The sequence below is a fragment of the Pinus tabuliformis genome, chromosome 8 (assembly GCF_031772625.1).
Source record: "Pinus tabuliformis cultivar Carrire ecotype Pingquan chromosome 8, CPIR1, whole genome shotgun sequence".
In the NCBI taxonomy this organism is placed as follows: domain Eukaryota; kingdom Viridiplantae; phylum Streptophyta; class Pinopsida; order Pinales; family Pinaceae; genus Pinus; species Pinus tabuliformis.
The window spans coordinates 1746441782-1746455556 of NC_142294.1; the positions used below are offsets into that span (position 1 = coordinate 1746441782).

The 13775-nt window shown below is 37.4% G+C and overlaps 1 pseudogene; it reads right to left on the reverse strand.

Annotated features, from left to right (window-relative positions):
* Nucleotides 1-1617: 1617 nt before the first annotated feature.
* On the reverse strand, nucleotides 1618-12360 carry LOC149243095 (putative protein phosphatase 2C 6; annotated as a pseudogene).
* Nucleotides 12361-13775: the final 1415 nt, after the last annotated feature.

Genomic DNA, 13775 nt, shown 5'->3' on the forward strand with positions numbered 1-13775 from the left:
TTAAGGGTGCACTGAATTTGGGTAATGCTTTGCATATGAGGCAAGCTCAGACAATCTAAATCCAGGTCTGATTTGTACGTCAAGGTCAAGGATGCATATCTCTAGTTCAAATGAATAGCCAACATATCAAATATTGGAACTTGAAATATACAACCTCAAGCTCGGCTACCTTGGGATGCATGTCAGGTCCAAACTTAAAAAGTTGGTGCTAACTTTAAATCACTTCCAGTTTAGAAGGTAGCATCTTGAAACAATGGGGATAAACAAGGACCAGGAAAACTTGTCCTGTTCTCAGCACCTACTTCACTCATAAAGTAGCTACATGGTACATGCTCAAATATAACTTCAGGAATGGCATTAAAGATTGTATGTTGGCCCTAGAAACTCACTGTAGAAGTAGCTACATGGTACATGCTCAAATATAACTTCAGGAATGGCATTAAAGATTGTATGTTGGCCCTGGAAACTCAGTGTAGAATCTGGTATATGGTAATATTCCCTAAACAGACAACAATGGTGCTACAGATCCAAATATTAATAAATGGAATATAAACAGATGTATGCGCTGGCACGCAAGCTGCCAGTAATGGCGTAGGATTATAGTGGTAGTCATTGGCTTTGAACCTGGGCCTCACCCAGGTAATCCCAACGAGCTACTAATTCCCCTAGATTTAAAAAAATATAAATAGATGTATGGAAATCATAGAAGGAACAATTTATCTTAAAACTAAATTCAAGTAACACAAACAATTTTCAAATAAAGTCGTTCCTTCAGAACAGAGGAACTTTTTAGAAAAAAATATCTTTAAGATATTGGTATCCAGAATGCTTCACATGAGTAGATAATTGGCAAAGCCTGTAAAAAAATACACATATATTGTATTTCATTGAATGTGTAAATACACTTCAGATAATCTCATCCCTAATATATCATGCAGCTTCATTAAAATCATTATGGATTTTTGGCATGGCCTTTCAAAGGTCCAGTCCTCCAAAGACCCATTCTCCTGATTAAGAGCTGAAGTGAATTAAACAAGATAAAATATATTTCCATCAGCATGTTTGTTACAAAGAAGTAACCCTACATTTTAGGGTCATTTTCATGACTTTTAAGTCAATATTAGTCTACAAAATGAAACTTCAAGGTGACAATTTATCTCCCGCTTGGGTAGATTTGCATTACATGGTTTCAGTATTTGGAACGACACCACTGAATTGAAGCAAAGAACATATCCACAAGAATCTGTTGTCCATACCTGAAAATTATCAATATTTTGTCCAAGATTCTAGAAGGACAAAATCTTCCCAATGTTTCACCCATCATCCTATATTGGTCAACTGTGCAGTCAATTGTACAGGGATAAAAGGGCCAAGGAAAATGCTATATTACAGCAATTGTTTAAAGACCTCTAAACATTGATTATCAAGAACTGGTCTCCTATCTAGTGAATTTCCCATTAGGCAAAAGAACAGGATGCTTCCTACTTTCTAGTATTTACCCATCTCAAAAAAAAAAAATCAATGAAAGCAATCACCTTGGGATATCAACAAATCTACTGGTATAATTTTCCTTGGAGGAACATCAATGCAACGTGAGTAACTTTAAGCTTCATGGTTTCAGTTTCTCCATGCCTGCCTCCTTTTTGCCTTCAAGTCCACAACCAAAACCGTTATATTATCAGAGTTGCCACGCTGAATAGCAAGCTTACAGAGATGATTAGCAGCTGACTGTGCTGCAGGGTCCATTGACTGATCCATTGATTTTAAATATGAAACTGGATTCTTATTATGCCAATGAGCGTTGCGCCTTCGAGCAATATGACATGCCTCCTCATTTGATATAACGTCCCATAATCCATCACTGGCCAGTATCAGACATTCATCTTCTTTTACCTGTCCAGTGAATGTAATATCAGGGTCAGGAATAATAGATGGCATCAAGTACCAGGAAAGCACCAAAGCACACATATGTACTTGTTATCTTGCCACAAACATATCATACCAATGGCCCTTGACATTGCCAGCACTCCTAAAACACGATATCCATTCCAACAAATAACCTTGCCCCCTGCTGCCTCAATCCTTGCCATCTCGTCTGCTCTCTGGGACTGCAATCACAAAAATATCAGGTTAGATCCCCAAATCAGAGAGCATATATGTGTTGATGCAAGGAAATGTTTGAAAAAATGATAAACTGTGGTCAATAACAGCGTTACTCCAAATAAAACAAGGCATAATTTGTGATCATCTGAAAGTGGAATGGCCTTCCCTCCACGTCATAAAACAGCTCTTGAATCTCCACAAGTAGCAATGATAACTTGACATGACCCCACAATAGAAATAACAGTAGTAGTTCCCACAGTTTCAGGGGCAATGGGCTCTGAACAACATTCCATGTGGTTTCCCTCCCTTGAGTCATCTCTTCTGTTAGGCTCTTGTCCAACTTCAGCATCCACTACTAACTAAATCCCTTTCCCAGAGTCTCTTCCAATTGCTATTACTACCATCGATGCTGAATCCCTTGCCACTCATTACTGCGTCTAACTCCTCGACCAGTGCCTGATGGAGGAGGTCTTTGCAGAAATTGGAAGCCTGTAGATAGTCCTTCTCAACTTTAATCTCTTGAAAAAAGAATAACGAATACAAAATTAAAAACTCAAATATAAGGATCTGAGAGGCTTGCAAAATGTTAAATACTTTTAAAACTCAGATTCAATTAACTACCATGAATTGCGTTAGGAATGAAGCTAACCTGGGCACCTCCATGTCCATCATAAACTCCAAAGAAATGTAGTGGATAACTTTGATTAGATTTTTGTGACCGCTGGCAGTGCAACCCCCAACAACAACTTTTCCAGAATTTTATGGTTACCTGGTGAGCTGCAAGGGATGTCAGGTTGAATTGGTGAGGGAGCAGCCCGCGGGTTTTTGGAGTAATTCAAATTCAATGGCGAATTAACTTCCCGTGCAAGACGCGATGGAAATCGAAATGTAGGTCAGGAACCTGTCAGTCGTCAACATTAATGTGGAGGGTGGCAGAGTTGGGCGGAGCTCGCGGAGGGTGGCGGAGGGCGGAGGATTGCCGGCAGCCAGAGCCGGAGGTTTTTCCAGGAGGCAATGGAAACCGGGCCATTCCTCTGCCTGGGTAGACTACTCCAATCTTGCATGGTGCAAGAGTCAACATATAATGAAGTGAACCTGACTTCGGAATTGTTAACATGATGTATCATTGAAACTAGTTGTGTGTTGATGCCTTTCACGCTATTTGTCGTTGACCCATGTGTATGTGAAAGCTAACCAGTTTTTTATTGTTAACATGGCTCTCTGATGAGCCCTTATGAGTTATAACGCCCTGTATAGAATCTATAAGGTGCATAACCATGGAAAAATGTAATTTTCTTTCTTTTCACACGAACTACTGTTAATCGATTCTCTCTTGCTCTTTGTAACCTCACTTTGACACCAATTTGTTTGAAAGGCAGAGGAGACAAAACAGAAATTCACACATAAAACACGAGCTGCGTCTCTTCTATTGATCACACAAAACTTGATTCTTACAAATGAACCTCGTGAAGGGTATTTATCATTTTCCAACTAGCAACTTGCTTAAAATATCCTAACATGCACACAAACTTAACTCAGTTAACTCATACTCTAAATATGGATTGCACTTAACTCTTCATCCATCACTCGTCTTGACTCAACGCTCAACACTCAACACTCAGTTAACTCGCTCTCTAATTTTAGCTAACTCCACATGCAGGAATAATTACAATTTCTAACATCACTCAACAGAGAATTACTATTCTTTCTCACAACTATATTGTCACTTAAATTGGTAGTACAAAATTCCTTACCCACTTCATGCATTTATATTGAGAATTACAAGTGAGATTTAGTGGATTGACCATACTTTAAGTATATAATGCAAAATATTTGTGTTATTAGTTAGCAGTATGTGAAGTATGAGATTTGTTAAGAGTTTTTCTAGCAGTTAATTAGGTGATGAACCAAGAAATGGTAAAAGAAAAATGAGAAGTCTAGAAGATATTTATGATGATTTAGATGTTAGTCCAAACTTTGCATTGTTTTCATTCTAACTTTCTTTGTTTGAAGAAGCTATCAGAGATGAAAATTGGGTGCAAGCTATTGATGAAGAAATTGAAACTATTGAAAAGAATTATACATGGAATTTGATTGATTTTCCAAAGGAAAAAAATATCATTGGTGTAAAATGGGTGTACAAGACAAAGTTTAATGAGAAAGGAGAAATCGACAGATTTAAAGCAATACTTGTAGCAAAAGGATTCCCGCAGAAACCAGGAATAGATTTTGGAGAAATGTTTGCTCCAGTAGCCAAATTGGATACTGTAAGAGCAGTTTTAGCAATAACAACTTAGAACAAGTGGAAGTATATCAGATAAGGATGTGAAATCAAACTTATTGAATGGAATTCTAGAAGAAGAAATCTATGTGCAGCAACCTCCAGAATATGAAGTTGAAGGACAAGAAGATAAAGTTTACAGGTTGAAGAAAGCGCTCCATGGACTCAAACAAGCACCTAGAGTTTGGCATAGTGTAATTGACAACTACATGATCAAGAATGGATTTTGCAGAAGCAACATTGAGCATACCTTTTTCAAATTGCTCAACTTCTATGATTGTTTATTTGTATGTGGATGACATGATTTATACTAGATATATTGAATTAAATGAATTTAAAGCAACCTTTAAGAAAGAACTTGAAATGACAGATCTTGGTCTTATGAAATATTTTCTTAGCATAGAAGTTGAGCAATTTGAGAAAGGAATTTTTATTTGTCAAAATAGATATGCCAAAGATTTGTTGAAAAGATTCAGTGTGGAAAATTGTAAACCTGCCCCTACACCAGTTGCAACAGGTACAAAGTTAATAAAGGGTGATGAAGGATCCTATATGAATCCAACTCTATTCAAAAGATTGGTTGGTAGCCTTATGTATCTCGCAGCTACAAGACCAGATATTATGCAAGGAGTGAGTTTGGTTTCTATATTTATGGAGTCTTCAAAAGATTCACATTGGCGAGCAGGAAAAATAATTTTGAGATACATAGCAGGAACTAGAGATTGTGGCATAATGTATGCAAAAGAAAAAGAAGAAGCGTTTGATTGGGTACACCAACAATGATTTTGCAGGAAATTTGGATGATAGAAGGAACACTTATGGTTATGTGTTCCATCTTGGTTCATGTGTGATAGCATGGACATCTAAGAAGCAACCTATTGTGATACTTTTGTCAGCAGAAGCATAATATGTAGCAAAAACATTACAAGCGTATCAAGCAGTTTGGTTAAGAAGAGTACTGGATGGACTCAAGCATGAACAACTAGGATCGACATCAATATATTGTGACAACACCTCAAGTATTGCACTATCCAAGTATAGTGTGTTTCATAAAAAAACAAGCATGTTGATACTAGATATAGTTTTATTAGACAACTTGTGAGCAATGGAGAAGTCCACTTGAAGCTGTGTAAACTATGTGATCAATTGGATGATATATTCACTACGTCATTAGAAAAATATGTATTTGAGTTTCATAAAGGAAACTTGGGTGTTGTAAGTCTATCTAAGACATAGACCAGCAAGCATGTTTGAGTTGTCATGAGTCATGTCCCTGTTTAGCGGTCGTTACTAAGGGAGAGTGTTAAAGATAGCTAATTACTCTTGCATGAAGAGTTAGCTAAAATTAGAGAGTCAGTTAACTGCGTCAAGTCGAGTTAAGTCATATTTTTGGTAAAGTCGAATTTAGTGTTTGTTTGCATGTTGAATTATTTTGGGTGTTTGCACGTTGAGTTATTTTGGGCGAGTCGCTAGTCAGAAAAAATTTAAATACCCTTCACCGGGTTCATTGTAATCATCAAGTTTTTGTGTGATCAATAGAAGAGTCGCAACTCATATTATTGTGTATATTATTTTGTACATTTCCTCTTCTATCTTTCTAACACATTTTAGTTCGATGCTTACTTTACATTGATTATTTATCTCTTTTTTCTTTTTGACTTTATACACTTCCATTCTTAAAATACACTTTACATGATATAAATGATTTTCTTTATCCTTATGACTTAAAAGAGAATAAGAGGAAAAAAATTATAAATTTAAATTTAACAAATATTAATAAATTGTGAAATGTTAAATTTTATCTTTACAAATATTATATAAAAATATAATAACATCAACAATCTTATGTCCTTTAATAAAATAAAAGAAAAAAATGCTATAAAAATATAATCATGTAGAAAATAAGATATAATATTATCTTAATGATAAATAAAATATAATATCACACTAACATATAATATCACACTAACGCAATAAAATTAAAAAATAAATTATTATTATTATATTATATATGTGAGAGAAAAATAATAAAACAATATTAACCGTCACGAAAGAATAAGGTCTAAATCGAGATTCATTACTGATATTATAGTATAGGGAACACCCTATTCAGTATAAGTTTAGAGATAATTCAAAAATGATAAATAACTAAGAACATTGCATAAAAATAATTAAATTCAAAGTTTTCTAGCAACCAAAGAAAGAAACTTCAACTCTTAAAATTAAGAGCCAGTCCACTAGTCAAAGATCTTGTACCTTGTATGCAACATTTCATAATCAAAACTTGAAGATTATTAGATCGATAAGTCAACCAACTCCAAGAAGATTGAAATGTAGATTTCCGTTAGTCATTATTCTCTTCATGGTGGTCATCCATATATTAACTAGTACAGAATTTTATATTGCAGATATAAATAATAATGTTGTTGTTTAATTTTAAAGAATAAATAACACAGACGCATCCGGGTTAAGGGTTAAGAGTTGGCTATGAGTAAATTAGTTATTAAATTAATTATAATAATATTTGGTTAAAAATTAATGGTTATGAATTAGTTTTTAAAATAATATTTAGTTATAAATTAGTTGTTAAGAATTAATTTTTACGAATTACTTAAAAAAGGTAGTTGTTGATTATCAATGGGTTGACGGTTGTTAAGAATTAGGTTTTATGAATTACTTAAAAAAAAAAGGTAGTTGTTGATTATCAATGGGTTGATTTTAAAAATGAAAAAAAAAATTATAAATGTAAAAAAATGAAATAATTGTATTTATCAAAATTTAAAAAATTTGAAATTAATTGTTTTCTTAATTTTAATGAAATTATAAATTTTAAAATATGAGTTTAAATTCCTTTTAACTCTAGATCTACCAAATAGTGGGAGGAATCAAATTTATTCACTCTAAAAGAAGTTTGCAAATTTTAAAATATGAGTTTAAATTCCTTTTAACTCTAGATCTACCAAATAGTGAGAGGAATCAAATTTATTTTCACTCTAAAAGAAGTTTGCAAATTTTAAAATATCAACGTAAATTTATTTTATTTCTAGATCTACTAAATGGTTAGAGGAATCAAATTTATTTTCAATCTAAAAGAAGTTTAGATGGATGTTTAATTATTAACTATAATTATTAATTATATATTTTTTATCTTATTATAACCAAATTAAAATATTAAATATTAAATATTATTTCAATTTCCCAAACATTCAATGCTTTTGTCATTGTCTCAATTGAATTTGTATTTGAAGGATGAAGATCACACTCACTTCACCTTTGCCGAACAAAAGTTCTTATTTCAAATTCACTCAAACCAAAGGATGTGGGCACGTCAACCATACGTTAGACTTTTTTTTTTTACTGCATTGACCATCAGTCAATGCAATGGTCTATTTTAGTTTAATTTATCTAAAATTTGACAGGGATTTCTTGGAATCACAAGTTTGAATTGTATAATCTCCATACTCCAAGTGCCCCAAGAGCTTTTCAAGGTGTTGAACCTATATGTAGACAGAGATCCATTTTCAACACTAATTTTTTTTATTAAAATTTGGCAAAAAACAATATTCTAATCCTAACATAAGACTCTAAAATATAACATACATTGACAATGTCGAGGATGATGTACATATAGAGTGAGACAACAACAATCATGTACCATTTTTCCATCTTTTAAAAATACTTATTAAATATAATGAATATTTATTTTTAATATAATATATTTTTTATTATATTAGGTTAATCAGGGAGTTGAATTTGAGTAAAAAGATATTAATGGTTTCTCTAAACTATTTACAAATATATTAATTACTATTATATAAATATATTTTAATATATATATATCGAGAAAAAAATCGAACTTTTCATTACAAAGACAAAAAGTTACATTGTATATGTTGTTAGGCATTCAAGTGACTGTATGATTTTTAGTCATAGAGTTGCTGAGATGTTGCTTGAGGGATGCACCCTTTTGCCATCTCGATTATCTGATTCTGATTCACTGATCAATTTTGAAACCAAGGCCTCCTCAGAGAGGAGAACAACCCCGGTTGATCAGTTTCCTGAGCATCATAACCACATCATTGGTCTTTGTTTTCAGCCGTAAAACTAAACTGATGTGGTTGAATCATTCCTGGGTCTCCTCAGAGGGGAAAACAAACTAAACAGGAATGAGTCTGGTGGAAAATTTTTGAAATTTTTTAAAATATTAAGGAGTTTAAAAGGTGCAAGTAGTTGTTGTTTTGAGCAAAAATGAAAAGAAGAAAACTGAAAAGGAAGGAGAGTGCCTAAGCCCAAGCTGTGGATTTAGAGAGATTGAATTTGAGCATAGGGTGGACGATCTGACACACGAATCTCATCCATCTCTATGTCCTCTATCCGCCAACTACCCATATTTTGTTGCAGACCCACTTTAGAAAGCTGGTCTGCAGAGTCATTGTGTTCCCTGTATATATGACATAGAGAAATGATGTTAAAATGAGATTTTAAATGCAAGGTTTCTTCAAGTAATGGAGATAGAATGTAATTCTGACATCTGCTTGTTCCATTGAACCATTTGACAATATTCAGAGAGTCCCCGAAGATCTAAATCGTGGATATGCCCAGTTGGATGAGCCAGCAAAGAAGGAGTTTTAAGGTTGTAAGCTCGGCGAAGTTATTAGTTCCGGTCCCTATACCCACTGAGGCTTTAAGGCATCTATGGGGTTGTAGGTGAATGATTAGCCCAGCACTGCATTTGTTGTTTTGGTTGGAGGCCCCATCGAAATATGCCCATGGAACGCCTTCCTTAATACTCTCTTATTTGACCAGGCCGGGTAAATCCTCGTGAATGGACTCAGGAATGCTTGTGAATATAGATGCACTTCCAATAGCTGTGCTCTCCACCGAGGGAAATTGATCTTGAAAGATACTTTTATTCCTTGCGATCGATAACCCCCAGGAAATGATTAGGGGAAGATTCCTAAGATTTTCTTCAGGATGTTGGGTCCACCAAGATTTCCAAGCTTCAGCTATCGTCCACCCATTCCATAAGACTCTTTTGTGGATCATTTCCCTGACAGCTTGCAATACTGCTTTGGAGAAGGAAAAATCAATAAAGAGTTGAAAAATTGACTCAGAGGCCATTTTGCAAAGGGCGCATCTCCCTGGACCTGACTTATATCTTTTCTATAGGATGTCCCAGGTTGGCACCTTCTCCTTTAGGATGTACTAGAAGAAAATTTGGGCTTTTTTCGGGCATTGCATTTTCCAGATTGAGGTTACCCACTAGTTCTAATTTCCCCAACCTTTCTTTGTCATTAGGTACTTGTAGCCTTGTTTTGGGGAGTATTTGCCTGAGTCTACATGGGTCCAAACTAACTGATCTGGTCTATCTCTTAGTCGGACATTTGATCGAGACAACTATGAGGTGTAGTGATCCATTCCGCTCTCCATTGACGGTTGAGATTTAGGTCCGATCCTGTAAGCCATGCTTGGCCCTAGATGGAGGAGTGTCCATGGTTCTCGATCTGGCTAAGGTTATTAATGCCTCTTGTATTGAGATGGTGGTTGAGACCCGAGGATAGCATGAAATCTTCGTTTCATCCTACCTAAGGATCCTTCCCTATTCGGACATGCTCTCCATTCCCTACCTCCCAAGATAGGCCTTGTTCAACGATCTTAAAGCCATCTAATGTTGCTTTCCACACCACTAAGGCACTGCCTTTCTTTTTGGTTGGGCTTCAGATCTAATCTTCCAACGGCATTGAATCAATATATTTTCATTTGAACACCATAGTCTAGAGGTTCTTCGATTTGATAAGCCTCCATCCCAACTTTTCTACCAGCGATGGTGCGAAGGGGGTTAAATCTTTTATTCCTCATCCTCCCCAATCCTTTGGCCTTGCCACCTTTTCCCAGGCCACCCATGGGAGTACTGAGTCTTCCTTTGATCCTGCCCATAAGAATTTGCTGCAGACTCTTCTGATTTTCTCTAGAATCCCTTTTGGGACCCAGGTTAATGCAACCCAATAGATCGGTATAGCCAGGAAGATTGACTTGATAAGTGTCAGTTTGCCAGCTCTAGATAGCCATTTGAAACTCCAGTGGGTGACTCTTGATTTGATTTTTGCTATTAGCTAGTGCCAATCCTGCTTCCTATATGAGCAGGGCTTTAGGAAGAACCCAAGGTATTTGAAGCAGTCTTGGAGCCTCCTATCCTCGAAGGGAAAGTCCTCTTTGATTTGGGTTACTTCTTGCCTGTTGAATCCTTCCAGCAAAAGCTGTGATTTATCTTTGTTAACTTGTAGTCTTGTTGCCTTTAAGAAGAGATTTAGTATCCTTTTTAATTCTTGAGTTTCAGACCTTCTTCCATTAGAGAATAGCAGGATGTCATCCACGAACAGGAGGTGGGTTATTTTTAGATTGACTGCCACTTCCAGCCCTTGGATATTTCCTTTCCTTCGGGCATCAAGGAGCAATTGACTGAGGCCTTCTGGAAGAGGAGGGGAGAGAGGGGCATCTGTGTTGTAATCCTCTCTGACTTTGAAAAATGAGGAGGCTGCTCCGTTGATGAGGACTGCAAAGCTTACACTGGTTAAGCATCCCATTAACTAGTTTATGAAGTCAATATGAAACCCCAGATGTGTGAAAAGCATCTGAATGTACATCCAACTAACCTTGTCAAATGCTTTAGATAGGTCTATTTTCACTACTGCTCCTTTGATTTTTTTCTGGATGATATTATGAATGGTTTCCTGGGCTACTCCAACTGCTTCATGGATCTACCTCCCGTTCAAGAAGCCGAATTGTTCTCTTGACATGTGCCTGCATAAAATTGGTTTAACCCGGAGGGCTATCACCTTTGCTATGATATTATAGATACAGTTGCAGAGGGAGATCGGTCGGAAGTCCACGAAAGAGGAAGTGTCTTCTTTTTTCAGTATGAGGGCTATGAAGGTTGAGTTGAAGGGTGGATAGATTACCCCTTTTCTTCTAGATTCTTCAACAACTTTAGTAAGATCTTGCCCTAATTTCTCGAAGAAATGTTGGAACAGCTCCATTGTCCAACTGTCTGGGTCAGGGCTTTTATCTTTTGGCATTGCTTTTATGATTCCTTCCACCTCTGCCTGGTGACTTCTCCCATTAGTTCTAGTGACTCCTCTTCTTCCACATAACGAGGAAAAGTCTGGGTTGTTTGGATTACTTGCGCCAAGGAAATTCCACCCTGGTCAGAGAATAGGTTTTGAAAGTGATCCTGGAAGGATCAGGCCTCTCTGCCTCCTTCTTCTTTTAGGTGCCAGATGGTGTTTGTGTTCTTCCTTCCTCTGGCATAATTTTGGAAGAATTTGGTGTTTTCATCCCCTGCCTTTAGCCAAATGGCTCTGCTTTTCATTTGCCATTGTTCTTCTCTTGCCAAGAGAATTTTATTCCTTTGGGCTTCCTGTTGCATGATTTTTTCCCTTTTCTCTTGAGTTTCATAGCCATCGACTTCAAGGCTTTCGAGCCATTGGAGATTCCTTCCTATTTGGATGAGGTCTTCATCTTCTTTCAATTTCTTTTCCTTGGCCCAGTTCATTGTGGATTTTTTAAGGCGCTTCAGATTCTCCATAAAGAGGAAGGCTTTATCATCGGAGTCTCTAGTCCTTGCAGGTCTCCAAGTGGACTTAAAGAGGGAGTTGAAGGAATCCTCTTGAAGCTAGGTAGGATTGAATTTTAAGGGGGCTACTGGTTTTTTGGGGAGCTTGTATAGTTCTAGCAAGACTGGCATATGGTCCTAGTTCCCCTCTTCATCCACCCACTGACGAAAGGCTGGGATCTTTGCTGTTGCTTCCTCCCGCGGGAGGAAATGGTCCAATATTTTTGCTACACAACCATCCCCTATTCTCCTATTTATCCATGTAGGTCTTACCTTCAGCAAGTTGATGTCCAACAATTTGTAGTCTCTGAAAAGGTTGGTGAAAAAGTCTGATAGTCAATCTTCTCTGGTCGAGGGGCCCCATGTTTTGGAGGAGACTATGGAGAAGTTTAAGTCTCCCCCGATAACCAAGTTGGGATTGTTCATTAAGGATTTGGAGAGGAGGGTCTTCCAGAAGAGGGCTCTTCCCTGGTAGGGCCCATAAATGTTTACTATCAACAGAGTGGTGCAGAGTTCTTGGGAGTAGACTTCCATCCCCATTACCTGGTCCATCCCCCAGGAGTTTAGGGCTTTAAATTTCTCTTGCTTAAATGCCATGGCTAGGCCCCCAGAATGACCTTTGGTGTCCAAGACCTGGATGATCCAGCTTGGCAGAATTTTTGATAGTGATTTTGAGACTTCTTCGCCTGCTCCCAGGGTTTCTTGAAGGAGGAGTATATCCGGATTGTAGGTCCGGATTACTTCTTTTAAGGCCAACTTTTTTGGGTTGTTGGCTAAACCTCTGCAATTCCAGGAGAGAATGATCATTGATTAACCTCCGGAGGGGGTTTTGCTACTCTAAGCGCCCCAGAAATGGACATTTGCTTGCCATCTGCAATGTCTATCTTGGCTCTTAGCTGAGCCTTGGATAGGTTTGTTTTTCTCCCTCTTGTCTTCCTGTCTCCTGGCTGGGAGGATTGCATGTTGATTCCTCCCACTACCTCCAACATTCCCCACGGGGGAGGTTTTCTCTCTCGAGGCCTAAGGTTATAAGGATTGGATGCAGTGAGGGTTTCTTCTCTCAGAGTGACAACATTGGTTAGGGCATATTCACGATTCAGATCTATGTTGGGAATGGAGGTGATTATACTCTCAACTTGCATATTTTTTGAGTGAAGAATAGGAGCCACAATGTTCTGTTGCCTGGAGGGACCAAGCACTGATTCAGCTATATTTAAAGAATTTACAGGAGAAACAGAAGGTGGGTTTAAGGCTAGACCCATACCCTCTTTGTCGATAGTGTGGCTTTCTTCAATGTCTGCTTGAGAGTCCTGGATCGTTGCATTCCCTTCAAGCTGGATGGGAGGCTGGTGCTCCTGGTTGGCCTTCTGCTGCTCTTTTGTTTTCCCATCTGGGTCCTTCCGGGGTCCGTCTATGTCCATCGGCTCTTCCCCCTTGTTTCCTTCCGGTGGGTTGGTTCTTTGCATTTCCACTGCTGATCCCCCTGTCTCGGCCTTCTTTTTCTTTCCTCGATGTCTGAGAGCCATCGAGCATTCTTTTGCTAAGTGTCCATAAATGTGACACCTGTGGCATCTAAATGGTAGGTGTTCATAGTCAAGTTGTTGCAGGTATTTGAACTTTTTGTAATGCAATTAGATTTCTTCTACCAATTCTGCCCAAGGGATGAGGCCTACCAAGATGCAAGCCATCCCTAGATCTCTGGTTTGTAAAAAGGACATGTCTGTTTCCATGTATTTCCCTAGGTGGTTCCCGATAGACCTGAAGACTGATTCAACCCAA